This window comes from Gorilla gorilla, chromosome 6 (genome assembly GCF_029281585.2).
Source record: "Gorilla gorilla gorilla isolate KB3781 chromosome 6, NHGRI_mGorGor1-v2.1_pri, whole genome shotgun sequence".
Lineage (NCBI taxonomy): Eukaryota > Metazoa > Chordata > Mammalia > Primates > Hominidae > Gorilla > Gorilla gorilla.
The window spans coordinates 9544348-9558823 of record NC_073230.2 but is presented as its reverse complement, the minus strand read 5'-3'; the positions used below and the strand labels follow the sequence as shown (position 1 = coordinate 9558823).

Genomic DNA, 14476 nt, shown 5'->3' with positions numbered 1-14476 from the left:
CGGTGGTGATGGTGACGGTGGTGGTGGTGGCGACGGTGGCGGTGATGGTGACGGTGGTGATGGTGATGGTGGTGGTTGTGGTGACAGTGGCAGTGTTGGTGATGATGGTGGGTGCAGTGGCAGGACTTGGCATCTGTTGAGAATCTGCCCTGTGACTGGTGCCAGGACCTAGCCTGCGTTTTCACCTTATCCTGTGCTCTCAGCCTCTTTTGCTGGGGAGACTCAGTCCTGAGTCAGACAGGAGGGTCCAAGGTCAGCGAGGCTGTGTGATCTGCCCACTCCCACCCCTGGCAGATTCAGACCTCCAGTCAGGGTCTTCCCAGCTGCAGAGCCCCCCGTGTGCACTGGACTGCACCCCTCCTTCTCCTGCCTGGTATGTGTTTATCCAGCATGTGTCAGGCGTGGGCCAGCTCGGGCTGTGATGGTGACTGAGACAGCTGTGGCCCTGTGTGCACGGAGCCAACAGTCTAGTGGGTGAGCAGCATAGAAGCTGTTCACTTTGGTGAGCATGGAGCCGGTAGTCTGGTGGGTGGCAGCATAGAGGCTGCTCACTTTGGTAAGTTGAGGGAAGAAGCGTCTTTGTTCTTTACTGGCTCTCAGGGTCCAGGTGCACAGCCTCCTGGATGGAGGCCCTTTAGGAATGGAGCCCCAGTCTCACGCCAGGCACCCGGATGGAGACCTTTTAGGAGTGGAGCCCCAGTCTCATGCCACCCACCTGGATGGAGACCCTTTAGGAATGGAGCCCCAGTCTCGCGCCAGGCACAGTGGCTGTGGCCCTTCCCCCCAGGGCAGACCCCATAGCACAAAAGCCTGCATCCTCTTTGGTGTATGAATGTTCCCACAGCGGAAACTAGGGTTTTTCCAGTCCCTTGTGACAAAGGATTATGAATTTTTTCCCATTAAAGGGGAGCAAGTTTCTGAGGGTAGGAAGAAAGCCGTTGAAAGCAAATTGGCAGCACTCCCCCCATCCTCTTGCTGATGGGGAAAGTGGTTAATTAGGTGATTTTTCTCTTCCCCTGACACGTGCAAATGAGGCTTCGTTAATAACTGCACTGTTACAGAAATGATACGACTTTAACACCAACGTCAAGTCGCCAGGCGTGTCTGCAGAGTGGAGGTGGGGGGCACCGGAGGCCCCTGCGCCCCTCCCGACAGGAGTCATGCTGGAGCTGCCCCTCCAGTCGCTGGGGCTTGGCCTTGGGCAGCGAGCTGTTCCCCTCCCACCCTCCAACCCCCTTCAGGGCCAGCTTAATTATTTAAAACTGATGATAAAAACAGAATGAGCTGCCAAGATGAAGTGATGATTTGCGGCCAGGACCTGGGGCTCGGGTGGACGCGGCTCCCGCTCTCCCTGCTTGCTGTGTGCTGGCCCAGTGCGGCTGTTTCCAAGGACACCTTCCGGTTTGCAGCCAGGGCCCAGGACACGGACAGCATCTCTGCTCTCAGGTGTCAGGAGGCCTGCAGATGGTGCAGGGCCCGCTCAGGGCTTGTCCTGCCAGGACGAGGCAGACACGCCGGGTGGGCAGGTGGGTAGGGTAAAGCAGAAGCAAAGCGGCAGTACCACAGAGCAAGGCACCAGCATTGTAATGTCTGGAGCGTGGCACCCCCTCCAGGAAGCAGGTGCTTCACGCTCAGAAGCGCCTGGCTATGGCATGCTTCTTACTATCTATCAGAAGGCTCAAGGTCAAAAGGCCGTGCTTTCTGTCATGGAGTTTCAAGAGTAAAGGAGAACGCGGAGATCTAGTCAGCTGGGATTCCTAGCTCTGCTCAGAAACAGGCTGGGCTTTGAGACCTTTTCCTCCTCATTTTCCCTGCTGGTCTGGAACAGAAAGTACTTGCAGCTGACTGCGCTGGCCGTCGTCAAGCAGTGTGCACCTGTCTCTCAAACCTCAGTGGTCGCCTGGGATTTGCTTCTCACCTGTGTCCTTATCCATCAACAGGTAGTTATTAAATGCCCATGTCGCTGAGACGGTTTTGGGCTTTGTGTGGCTGGGGGCGAAGTGTAAGGAATGACCTCTACCTGTAAGGAGCTCACAGCCAGCCCCTTGGCTTGAGCTGTGAGAAGTTTGAAAATCCATGTGCTAGGTTAGCCCAGATGACGCCAAGAGCATTGGTGCTGGTTCTTCTGAGCCGTGCCTGGGGCATCGAGGGCTGGGCTGGTGGGAGGTGACTCCTCACAGTCGGCAGCCAGTCCCACTGGGGATAGTTTCATGGCCAGAATGGCCTACCAGGGGCTCCTCCCTGCAGGGTTGAGAGCTCACGCCTGAGGACTGTTCACAGGAAGCCACGGCCCGGGTGCTTCCTGGGTCTCGGGTAGGAGTACCTCTTCTGAACCATGTCTAATGGGTTTCTTGGAGAGAAGAGAAATGAATCTCCCAGTGCCGACTTCTGAGATTCGGCTGTCTCCCAGCCCGATGCGCTCACTTCCGTCCACACTCCCGCCTGGCCTCTGGGTGGCGGGTTGTTAGTACAGTAAAGATTGCTAGCTGTCTCTTTTGCAAATCTAAAATGAGATTTCATTTTTTTAAATAAAAAGAAAAAAGTGCTTGAACATTTGCAGCTGGGAGATAGCACAGATTAGAAACATTACTTATCTCTGCTGCACAAAAGAAGGCAGCGAGAGAGGAATAAATTGCTGTTGAATGCTAACGAAGCCAAGGCGGCAGGGGCTTCGGGAAACAACTCCTGTTGAGGAGCAGAGCGAGCGCCTGACCTGCACCCTCCACAGTGGGCCGGGCGCCGGAGTGCACAGGGCAGGCGGGGCTGTGGGTCCAGGTGAGACAGGCTGTGGCTGCTGCACGTTGACCTGGCGGTCGGGGTGGAGTCTGGTCACCAGTGTTAGTGGTGCGTTGGGGGATGCTCCTTCCTGAACCATGGGAGGCTGTGCTACCACTGCGCTTAGGAGCCTCAGTGAAGCTCACCCTCTTCAGCCACGTGCACTGGGGTCACTTGTGTTTCTGTCACGCTTGCCACCCATCGTGTCAGGAGGCCTCCGTGTCCATGCCAGGGTGCCCTCCATCCCCAGACATTCCGGCACCTTCCTGTTGTTTCCTCTGTAAGAATTCCCACGCCTGCCCTCTTGGCTTAGCAAATTCCAGCTGAGCCTTTGAGGTCCAGTTCGAGGAGCGTCTTTTCTGACCCCTTTATTTGGCCCTCCGGGGGCTTTCCTTCTGTTCCTCCATTTCCCCTTGGGCCCACCTCTGGGGACGCCGGGCGTTGGTGCGTGATGCCTGGCGTGTGGTGTGAGCCCTGTGGCGTGTAGATCTTCATTGCCTCTGGCTCATGCCGGGCAGCTATCGGATGTGGTAGTGCGCTCCCTTGGGCCTCCTGGAGCAGTGGCAGCAGGCGGCTCTTGCATGTGCCGTGTCCTCCGTGACCAGGGCTGTGCTGGATGGACGTGTCTGCCGTGCTGTGCTCCCTGCCCATTTGTTTGAGGGGGCCGTCCTTAGCGTAGCCTTCCTGACTTGTTAACCAGGCAAGACCAGACACACGATGGCTTGGGTGACTGCTGCTGCGTACGGCATGGTTGGTGGGACCCCAGGCAGCAGGGGAGAGGGACCCTGGCTGTTTGGATCTCTGCGGTGAGTGGGAGGGACTCCTGCCCACCTTGTATCTGGTTGTCACAGGGTTTAGGGCCCGAGGTCTCTTGTTCCTGTCTGGACTGAGCACCCGGGTCCCCGTGGCGTGTGCTGCGCAGGCCTCATCTGTGGACGGAGGGTGTTTGCCATGCGCCTTCTCCGCGGAGGCCTGGTGCGTGACTGGCGCTCTGGTGCCACGGGGCTTTGGCAGAGGTTGGCGTTGTGCAGTCAGCCCCAGTCCTGGGGCCTCAAAGACTCAAGGTCATTTTGAGTCCTCCAAAGCAAGGTGATTCCAAGTGTGTCTTCAGAGTCTGAAGTCGCGGGCGTCCTCACTGATCTGTCCTCTGTGCCCCGAGAAGACAGAGCTGTGTGGCATGGGGCCGCTGCATGAGTGATTCCGCTGCCTTCCTCCCGTTGGAGGTGAAGCTTCCTCTCAGTTACGTCTTACTTTGATCCAGTGCGACACCGCGCTGCTGAGCGTGCCCTCCCCATTGGTCTGGGAGACCTGAGCGCAGAAGCCTATGGCAGGGGCACCCCTTCTGCTTTCCCGGCCCTCGTCCCTTGCTGAGGGACACTGCCCAGGCAATGAGCCTCAGAATGGGCTGAGTCTCAATGCAGGCGCTGCTCCCAGGGGTCTCAGGCGCCTCTGCAGCCTCAAGGCCTCACTGTCTCCCTTCCCCACTCAGCGCCGCTCCCTGCTGGTCCGGGCAGCCCCTGCCGCTGCTGTGTGTCTCTTGCCTTGTCCCCTTTGCCAGGGGCGTGCCCTTCTGCACCTCCAGAGGCCTGGTGCCCGTGGACGGCCGGCTGTGGCTGTGGGTGTCCGCACCTCCTGCTGCCTGGGTTCTCACCCTCATAGCTTCTCTAGGTGTGAGAAGCACTTTCTCATTCACTGCCTGGCTCCCAGCTTGGGTTCCTTGGCATTCTCGGACCCATTGTTCCTCGGCCCTATTGCTTTCTCAGTGGTGTGGACTGAGATGAATTGGAGCAGTTGCCTGTCTGAGGCCTGGGTGGAGTGAGACCCCCTCCCCAGGTGTCCCGGCTCTGGCCCCCATGTCCTCGCTCCCTGCATTGTGCTGCTTTGGATTTTGGGCTGGTTTTGGGTCCTGTCCACTTGGTCTTGGCTGAGGAGGCCTTAGCGGTCATCTCCTCTTGTGTGTCCTGGAAACAAGGACGTTGAGGCCTGAGTGGGGTGAGCGCGTGCTTGGGTGCCGTGGGGTGGGGTGTGGCAGAGCCTAGTGGGGTGAGTGCGTGCCTGGGCGCTGTGGGGTGGGGCGTGGTGGAGCCGAGTGGGGTGAGCGTGTGCCTGGGTGCCATGGGGTGTGGTGGAGCCAGGAGCCTGGAGGCTGCCCCCTTCCCCTTTCACATTTCCTGCCTTGCAGCTGGTGTGGGGGACACCCGTGGTGCGTTTATCATAACCATGTCAACTGTGGTCCACTGCTTGCTTTCTGTGCCTGGCAGGGTCCCCGGGTGCGCTGTCATGCCCGGCAGTCCTGGAGGGCGCCCGCCTGTGGATGGCAGCCTGGAGATGCAGTGGCAGACCTGCTGGCCGGGGGTCACCGGCTATGAGGGTGGGGCCCACACCTGGGCCAGCGTCCTCTGCTGTCGGGCTGTGCCATGGATCTGTGCCCCCAGCCTCTGCTGGGTGGGGTGGTGGTGGTGGTGGGGCAGCTGCAGCCTGCCCCCTCCCTTGTGTCTGTGGCTGGGCCTCGTGAAGGGACCTGAGTTGACGAGTTTGCCTGAGACACATGCAGGAAGGTTCTCTGAGGCTGAGTCTGGCCTCGGTCCTCCTGTCCTCTGCCGAGGAGCTGCAGGGTCTCGCTGTAGCGGGGGAAGCTGTCCTCGAAGTCTTCAATTCAGATGCCCCTTGGAGAGCTGTTTCAGTGCCCTCCTCGCCCTGCCCAGTGCACACACAGAATAAAATAGAAGGGTCCCCTGGTCCCATGAAGGCAGCTAACGAATTCAAAGCTCTGTGGAAAAGCAGCGTAGGAAGAGACCCGGCTTTTGGGAGTGAAAGCCGAGTCCGCGCTGAGGTTGGGCCAGGCTCGTGTGTGCCCAGAGCCGGATTGCAGGCATGAGCCCCGCCACCCCCACATGTGTGCAGGCGCAGGGGGTCAGCACCACAGCTCTTTGCGCCGGAGGACTGGGTCTTTGCCTGAGTTCTCCCTGGGAGCACAGGGCCCTTTCCTCCCGGGAGCCCTCGTGTCCGACAAGTGTCCTGGAGGCTGGTCCCTCAGGACCCTCCCTGTCCTCATCTGGAATTCACCTTTCTTCTGAGCACAGCCTGTGTGGTGTTGTGTGCTCTGACGGCCTTACCCGCAGGCCACCTTGGCCGCCGGCCCTTGCTTTCTCCTGTTTGTGGGCTGCGAGCTGTCATTACGTGACTGAGTCCTGATCAGGCTTGGGGGAGCCCGATTCTAACAACCCTGAGGCTCACGAGGGACCCCGTCTCTCCTGCTGTGTCTCCCCACGGACCCGCGCTCTCCTTCCTTCACAGAAGCAAAGCTCGCTTGAGGGAAACACCTCGCCTCTCTCCTTCAGGCACCCCCAACCACCCTAGGGCTGCCGGCAAGTGTGCGTGGATGCACTCTGCCGTTCCCCTTAGAGACGGCTGGGGTGTCCGGCCTGCACCCACAGCTGTCCCTATTGTGCTTGCCCTCCTCTCCTCACGGCTTCCCTGCGTTGGCCCCGCCGGCTGAGCCTTGTGCGCCTGTGTGTCCCTGTGCCCCTCTCGCAGTAGGCAGGTGATGACAGCGGCTCAGGGAGGAAGTGCTGCCTCGCCCCACCCTGCCCAGCATTGCTGCTGTCCACCTCGCCTCCTTGCGTTTTCTGTTTAGCAACAGCCACAGCACTCACTCATATCTCTCCTCTGGTTACGCTGCCCTTCTCTTTAGCAGCGACCGTGGCTTCAGCACTGCCCATCTCCGTTTGCAGCCTGGGAGCCGCGCTAACCCACTCAGGCTGCTTTGCATCTCTTCTGCTATTTGAAGTTAAGGGTGTGTGGATAAAGGGATGTGTGCTTGGCTTTTTCTTTTTTCTTTTTTTTTAATCTTTCCAAAAACATTTTATTTTAAAATATTTCTTGCAGGCTGGGCGCCGTGGCTCATGCCTGTAATCCAGCACTTTGGGAGGCCGAGGCGGGTGGACCACGAGGTCAAGAGATCGAGACCATCCCGGCTAACATGTTGAAACCCCGTCTCTACTAAAAATACAAAAAAAATGTAGCCAGGCGTGGTGGCGGGTGCCTGTAATCCCAGCTACTTGGGAGGCTGAGGCAGGAGAATGGCGTGAACCCGGGAGGCGGAGCTTGTAGTGAGCTGAGATGGAGCCACTGCACTCCAGCCTGGGTGACAGAGCGAGACTCCGCCTCAAAAAAAAATATGGGGAGATATATATATATATATTTACTATTTAATGATTGTTCAGTTTGAAAAACTTCATTTTCCTCACGTTTCACTGTAGTGTATGTAGCGTATATAGAGACCTGCACAAATTATCCATGAACACAGCATCACCATCACCAGGTCAGGAAACGGCGTGATCAGCCCGGAGTCCCTCCTGCCCCTCCCCTTCCTGTTCCTGGAACTCCCACCCAGTTCCCGTCACCCCAGGTCACTTTTGCCGTGTTTGGTCTCTATGTAGATGGGTCATGTGGTTTCGTTGGTTGGAGTCCTTCCCCCTTGCTGCTTTGCACCTGCGAGCTGTGCTCCTGCCCCAGGGCCTTTGCACCTGCCACCCACGCTCCTGTCCCGGGGCCTTCTCACCTGCCAGCCCCGCTCCTGCCCCGGGGCCTTCTCACCTGGCAGCCCCGCTCCTGCCCCAGGGCCTTTGCACTGGCCGGTCCTCTTTCTGGAGGACCCTGTCTGGATAGCAGCAGCCTTCCTGACTTTCCTTCCTGTCTTTCACAACTGTTACCTCCTCGTGGGCCTTCCCTGCCCACCTGTGAAACATCATGACTGTCTGTTCCCTGTCTTGCTGTCACTTTTTCCCGTCAAGCACATTATAGACTTTGGTTTTGTGTCTTATTTCTCATCCCTCTTGTCACTTGAAGGGTAGCGCCTCCTCAGCAGTGTTGTGAACAGGTTCCAACACACAGGGGTGCTCGGGCATCCTCTGTCGAGAGTGTGGGTGAGTGCGTGTCCCATTCCCGATGTGAGAGCTGTGGATTCTGCATCCAGAGGGATTCTGCATCCAGAGGGAGTGCTGGCCGCTGGGAGCCCTTTAGGGACACACTTCTCCACACTGACCATCGGTGGGTCCCTGCTCAGCCTCCTGGGAGGGCTGCCCCTTGTGGCTGGCGTTGAGGCCACCTGTTCCCAGTAGCTCAGCAAGGGCTGTGAGTTTGCTCATGGCTGGGCGTGTGCTCCCAGCAGGCTCCCCCCTCACCAGTGCTGTCCTCCCTGGCCTCTGCTTTCCTTGGCCCTGCAAGCTGCACAGACGACCGTCTGCGCCTGCGTGGCCTGAGAGCTCTGTGTGGATGCTGTGGCTCCGAGGTTCCTGTCCTCTCCTTGCCTTGCTGTCATGGGTTCGGGAGCAGCTTCTGGGGGTTCCGACTGCCGACCTGACATCGTCACCTGAGGCTTTTCGGCTGACGGAGCCTCTCCTTAGCTGTTGCCCCGTGCCCCACAGTGGCTTTGTCTGCGTTCCTGGGTTCCACGTTCCGTGCTCCTCTGGCTGATGGAGCGCAGCCGTGGACTCTCCGTGCGTTGCCCAGCCAGTGCCAGCGTGTCTCATAGGGGTGGACGAGACGGAGCTGTCTTGGGGGCCACTTCCTCTTCCAGGTTCGCCAGATCTGCTTTCCCCACATTCTGTGAGCTGTGTTCCCACACCTGGAAGGAAGGAGGAGGAGAGCGAAGGGGATGTCAGCATTTTATTTGAATTCCTTTCTGAGTCTGATTACAAAAGCAACACACTTTGATTCAGAACACTCGAGAATGTGGAGGAGACAGCAAAGCTGAGAAGAAAGGTTTCCCATCGTCCCTCTTCCCAGGGAAAGCTGCTGTGACTGTGTTGGCCAGGATCCTTCCTGGCATTTTTATATACATGGAACGTGTTTTTCTAATGGGGTTTTAGGAGAAAATACTGCATGCACTATTTGCTGAGTCATCTTGTTTTGTTTAATCTTTTGTGAACATTTTCCATGTTAAATATTCTTTTAAAACATAACTTTTTGGCTATGTACTGCCCTCCCTCTGATTTTTTTTTTTTGACACGGAGTCTCGCTGTGTCCCCCAGGCTGGAGTGCAGTGGTGCTATCTTGGCTCACTGCAACTTCTGCCTTCTGCCTCCTGGGTTCAAGCGATTCTTCTACCTCAGTCTCCCAAGTAGCTGGGATTACAGGTGTGCGCCACCATCCCCAGCTAATTTTTGTATTTTTTTTTTTTTTAGTAGAGACAGGGTTTCACCATATTGGCCAGGCTGGTCTCGAACTCCTGACCTCGTGATCCACCCACCTCAGCCTCCCAAAGTACTGGGATTACAGGTGTGAGCCACTGCACTCGGCCCAAATGCTTTTATATGCATTACCTGGTTACCCATGAAGAAGGCCCTCTGATCTGCTAGAGGAAGATAGAGGAGCAAATCTGTGTGCCCTGGGGTTGGACGATGAGTTTTTAGGTATAACACTGAAAGGAAATCCATAAGAGAAAAAATTTGATAAATTTGCCTTGTTAAAGACTTTTGCTCTGTGAAAGATACTGTTAAGAGGATGAAAAGACAAACCACGGAATGGGAGAAAATATTTACAAATCAGATATTTGACAAATAACTGGCATCCAGAATATATAAGGCCTTCTTAAAACTCAATAATAGGAAAACAGGCAACCTAACTGAAAGATGGGCAAAATGTCTGAAAAGACAGTCACCGATATCCAGAGGGCAGGTGTGTGAGGGAGGATGCTCGGGCGGGGCGTGGTTGAAAAGACAGTCACCGATATCCAGAGGGGAGGTGTGTGAGGGAGGATGCTTGGGTGGGGCGTGGTCATGCACACCTGTGATCCTAGCATTTTTAGGAGGCTGAGGCGGGAGGATTGCTTGAACCTGGGAATTTGAGGCTGCAGTGAGCTGTGATCACACCACTGCACTCCAGCCTGGGAGACAGAGAGAGACCCTGTCTCAGAAATTAAAAAAAAAAAAAGAGGATGCTCAGGAGTATTTGTCTTTGGGGAATTGCAAATTAGCACAACCATGAGACATGGCCACACACTGTGGGAATGGCTAAAACTGTAAAATCACTGACAGCACTAAATGCTGGTGGAGACGTGGAGCCACAGGAACTCTCACGCACTGCTGGGAGGAGTGCAAAATGGTGCCACCACTTTGAGACAGCATGGCAGCTTTTTACAAAGCCAAACACGGTCTTATCGTATGACCTGATGGCCCTCTCTGTGGGCTCTTACCCACGGGAATTGAAAATTGTGTCCGCACAGAGACCTGAATGTGCGTGTTTATAGCAGGTTTATTCATAGTTACTAAAAACCAGAAGCACCACAACACCCTGTAACAGAGGAACAGATAAACAAATTAGTACATTCGTGCAATGGAATCCTGTTCAGTGAGAGAATGGGACAAGGTATTGATCACACAACAACATAGATGAATCTTTTTTTTTTTTTTTTTTGAGATGGAGTCTCGCTCTGTCGCCCAGGCTGGAGTGCAGTGGCATGATCTCTGCTCACTGCAAGCTCTGCCTCCTGGGTTCACGCCATTCTTCTGCCTCAGCCTCCTGAGTAGCTGGGACTACAGGCGCCCACCACTAAGCCCGGCTAATTTTTTGTATTTTTTGGTAGAGACGGGGTTTCACCCTGTTAGCCAGTATGGTCTCGATCTCCTGACCTTGTGATCCGCCCACCTCGGCCTCCCAAAGTGCTGGGATTATAGACGTGAGCTACCGTGCCCGGCCAGATGAATCTTGAATGTATTTTTCTAAGTGAGAAAAGCCAGACCCCAGCCAGACATCAGCATGAACTCCTGACTGGATCAACACAAGTAGACAGATTCAGAAGGAACTGCAGGCAGGTGTGTCTGTGTATGCAGGGCTGGCACATACCTGTACTGCTGCGGGGCCCGGAGGCAGGCACACCCAGCAACAGGGAGCTGACCGGGACCCAGAGCAGGGCTTCCAAGCACTGTTCTCGGTAAGAGGACCTGGGCGTCCTTGGAAACATACCTGGTTTTCGGACTGGGGTAGGAAATACACAGGAGGAGCCTGGAGTGTCTTCTAGTTCCAGAAAGTAAGGAAATGCAGAAAACCCAAAAGGATGGGGCGTGTGGATGGGACACAGGAGCCAGAGGAAAGCACTCCTGTGGCTGACGGCGAAACACTTGCAGCAAGGAAATGAAGTAGCAGTGACTTATAACCCGACGCGTCAAATAAACGCGGGTGAATCAGGCTGACCGAAATGAATGATGGCGTGACTCAATGGGGCAGATGCAGCTCCTCCCTCCGGAAGGACTGCAGATAAAATGGATGTAGTTCTCTGCCCTCAAGAGATGGAACTTAATCCCCCTAGGGTAGGCCAGGCTCCGTGACCTCCTTCCAAAGAGTGGAGTACCCAAAAGGTAACGTTGCCTGCCTGGAGGGGCCTGGTGGGCAGCACCTTCCCGGAGCGATGAGGGCCCCGCCCGGGCTCCAAGGGATGATGGGGACGCTGCGTCTGTGGTTCTTTACAGACCTGTAGCTCCAGTCCAGCCACAACACACACCCGACCCTGCAGGGGGCCTGCCTGGGCCAGTCCTGCTCAGAACTGTCAAGTCCATGAGAAACAAGGAAAGGCTGACAAATGAGAGGAGACTCAGGAGGTGTGGCAACTAATGGCACCCTGATCCAACCCTGGGAAGGAACAAGGATGCTGAAGGACAGACACACTGGTGCTGTCCAGGCAGAGTCCCAGGTCCGTTCGTGACACCGTTCCAGTGCTTGCACTGGGAGGCTGGACTCCTGGGAACTCACTGTACTGTCTTGACAACTTTTCTGTACACCTAGTCATTCCAAAATCAAAATCAAAATTTACTTTAAAAACCCCTGAGGTAAGGATCATTGGGAGGTTTTGAAGTGTTCAGGACGCTTGCCTGAGTTCCCCAAAGCAAGCGACCGCAGAACCAGATTCAACTGGCAGTGGACCTGGCCCCTCCCCGAGCACCCGTGACTCAGTGGACCTGCTTTGTCTTCTCCTGGCCTACCCTTCTCTCACCTCCATCTTAGAACCCCAGGGGTGGTGCCTGCTCGGCACTAGCCTTTGAGGCCCCTGACCGACCATTTGGATGTGTTTGGAGAGGAGTCCCTTGCGGTGAATGACTTCTTCCTAATGAAGTTAAAAACGACCATGCCATTCCTGACAAGGGAACCTGCCATTTCCTGTCACTCTTCCTTGTCCTCCTGCCCCCAAAGCTTTCGTTGCATAGCTGGTAGCAAACCAACATCACTAGGGTTGGTGTTCCCTGTCCCTTGGGAGTGGCCGTTGGGCCTGGCTGGAGCTCCTTCTGCAGCTCGAAAGGTCCGGGGAGAGCAGCCCTTCAGCTCACTCTGATCTCATGGCAGGTGTGTGTTAGCCTGGCCTTAATTAAGCCTGGCCTTCGAGATGGATGTCAGAACAGCATGATTATTGGACATTTTGTTTTGGAAGCCTGTTCCTTTAGAAGGTGTGCACTTGGAAGTGTGATTAAACACGATGCACGTGATGGGGTGGGCATATGGGGGTGGGCCCCGGGGACAGGTGTTGGAAGTGTGATTAAACACGATGCACGTGATGGGGTGGGCGTGTGGGGTGGGCCCCGGGGACAGGTGTTGGAAGTGTGATTAAACACGATGCACGTGATGGGGTGGGTGTGTGCGGTGGGCCCCGGGGACAGGTGTTAGGGCTTGGTTGCTTTCCCTGTGTATTAGTCTGTTTTCATGCTGCTGATACATACCTGAAACTGGAAATACAAAAAGGTTTAATTGGACTTATGGTTCCACATGGCTGTGGAGGGCTCCGAATCATGGTGGGAGGCAAAAGGCTCTTCTTACATGGTGGTAGCAAGAGAAAATGAGGAAGAAGCAAAAGTGGAAAGCCTGGATAAACCCATCCGATCTCGTGAGACTTATTCACTATCACGAGAATAGCATGGGAAAGACGGGCCCCCGTGATTCAGTTACCTCCCCCTGGGTCCCTCCCACAACCTGTGGGAATTCTGGGAGATGCAATTCCAGTTAGGATTTCCACGGGGACGCAGCCAAACCATATCACCTTGGCTGTGGCCTCCACTGTGCCTGGGACTGGCCACAGAGAGCTGTGTCTCCGTGGCTGCCTTCTCCTTGCCCGTTTGCGTGGTCTCGAGGAAGCTGCACAGCAGGGCCCGAGTCGGCCGTGTGAGCTGCTCTCCCTTTCGAAGCACATCCATCCCTGCCTGCTTTGACCTGAACTTGGTGACCTTCAGGCCATCAGTGGAGTTGGGCAGAATGAATAGCCTGTCCTGGCTCTTTCGCTGGCCTGCCTGGCTCATGGCAGCCACCGGGTGAGGCACCCGCATGCGTGGCTCGGAGGCCTTATGCAGGCACAGCCGCCACCGTGGGCCTGGCAGCTCGTGTGGGAGGCGTGCGGGTCGGTGGCAGAGGGTGAGCACCAGCCCTGTGTGAACCTTCACAACTCCTCTGTGGACCCTGGACTTGGCTTCACTGCTGGTGAGAATCTGGTGTGTGCTTTGGGGCACCCAGGAAATGGAGTTGAGGGCATCTAGGTTGTACTTGAGAGCTGGCCCCGGCTCCGTCAGTGTCCTTCCTTCAGGCTGAAGAGCTACATGGCGTGTGACAGATGGCACTCCCTCCACCCGTCCCCTTGCTGCCTCTCGCTCATGGCCACTGCTGAGTGCTGGGAGTGCCCCAGGCTGTGCCACACCGTCCTGATCTCCCCAGCCTCCCAGGGAGATGGATGTGCACGTGCAGTGGCAGCTCCAGAGCTGTCATGGTGGCACTTGAGGCTGGGGCGGTGTTCCCCGGAGGCAAGGGGGGAGCCTCTCTGGGGTTCAGTGGAGCTCAGACTGCCATGGTGGGACGGGGCGGGGCGGGCGCTGTGGTGGGAATAGGTGTTTCAGTGTGGGGCAGAAGGTTGGAGGGCTGGCACCGACACGGAACCAGGGTAGCAGGAGACCGCCATGCTGGTAACCAGATGGCGCGGCCTGTGATGGGGGCCTGGATTGTGTTCCAGCGGCAACCGGCCCGTCGGCAGGTTTCAGGCAGGGGTGTGAGGAGGCGTGAAGAGGCGCGATGTGTGATCCGAGGTCGCTTTGCTGCCCGACGTCGTCCACTGTTCTGTGGCCATGCACGTGGGCCCCCATATTTCCACTCAGCCTGTGCGGGTGCTTTGTGTGTAGACTTTTAAAGGGCAGAAGTCAGTGCGGTCCGAGTCCCAGTCTTCTTCTTCTCTAACTCTCCTAGAGCCTCAAGCCTCGATCTGCTGGGAAACGGGTCCAGTTAGCTGTGAGAGGGGAAGTGGCAGCTTTGCTGAGTTTCGCTAGATCTTCTCACAGGCACCAGCTGTTGAATTCTGTTTCCTCTCCCCACACGCTGTTGTGGTTTTCCCTTCAGCTGCTAGCACCGTGCTGTCTTGGATGCTAAGGGGCGCCTATGGTGTTCCATGAAGCTGTTCTCTGTGGACAGGCAGGATCTCTCTAAACATACAGTTGGCGCCAGCTTTCTTTCAGCTCCCCATTCCCTTGCTCCTGGCCATGGGACGTCATTCCTTTTACAACAAAGAGGATCCTGTCTCTTCCCAAGTACCACTGTTCCTTTGCGATTGGCACAGGCGGAGAGGTCCGCCCTGCCAGGCCTGGGTCAGTGGAGCTGTGCAGACTGTGGTATAGAAGCTGCTTTCAACAGTTGTATTCCATTTGGGCTTCTCCATTTCCTGATTAGTAGTATTATT

General features: G+C 56.2%; 1 protein-coding gene across 20 annotated transcripts in view; it reads left to right on the top strand.

Annotated features, from left to right (window-relative positions):
* The window catches only part of MAD1L1 (mitotic arrest deficient 1 like 1), a 420579-nt gene that overhangs the window by 133057 nt on the left and 273046 nt on the right, over nt 1–14476 (top strand). The gene's annotated exons all lie outside the window — the stretch shown is intronic.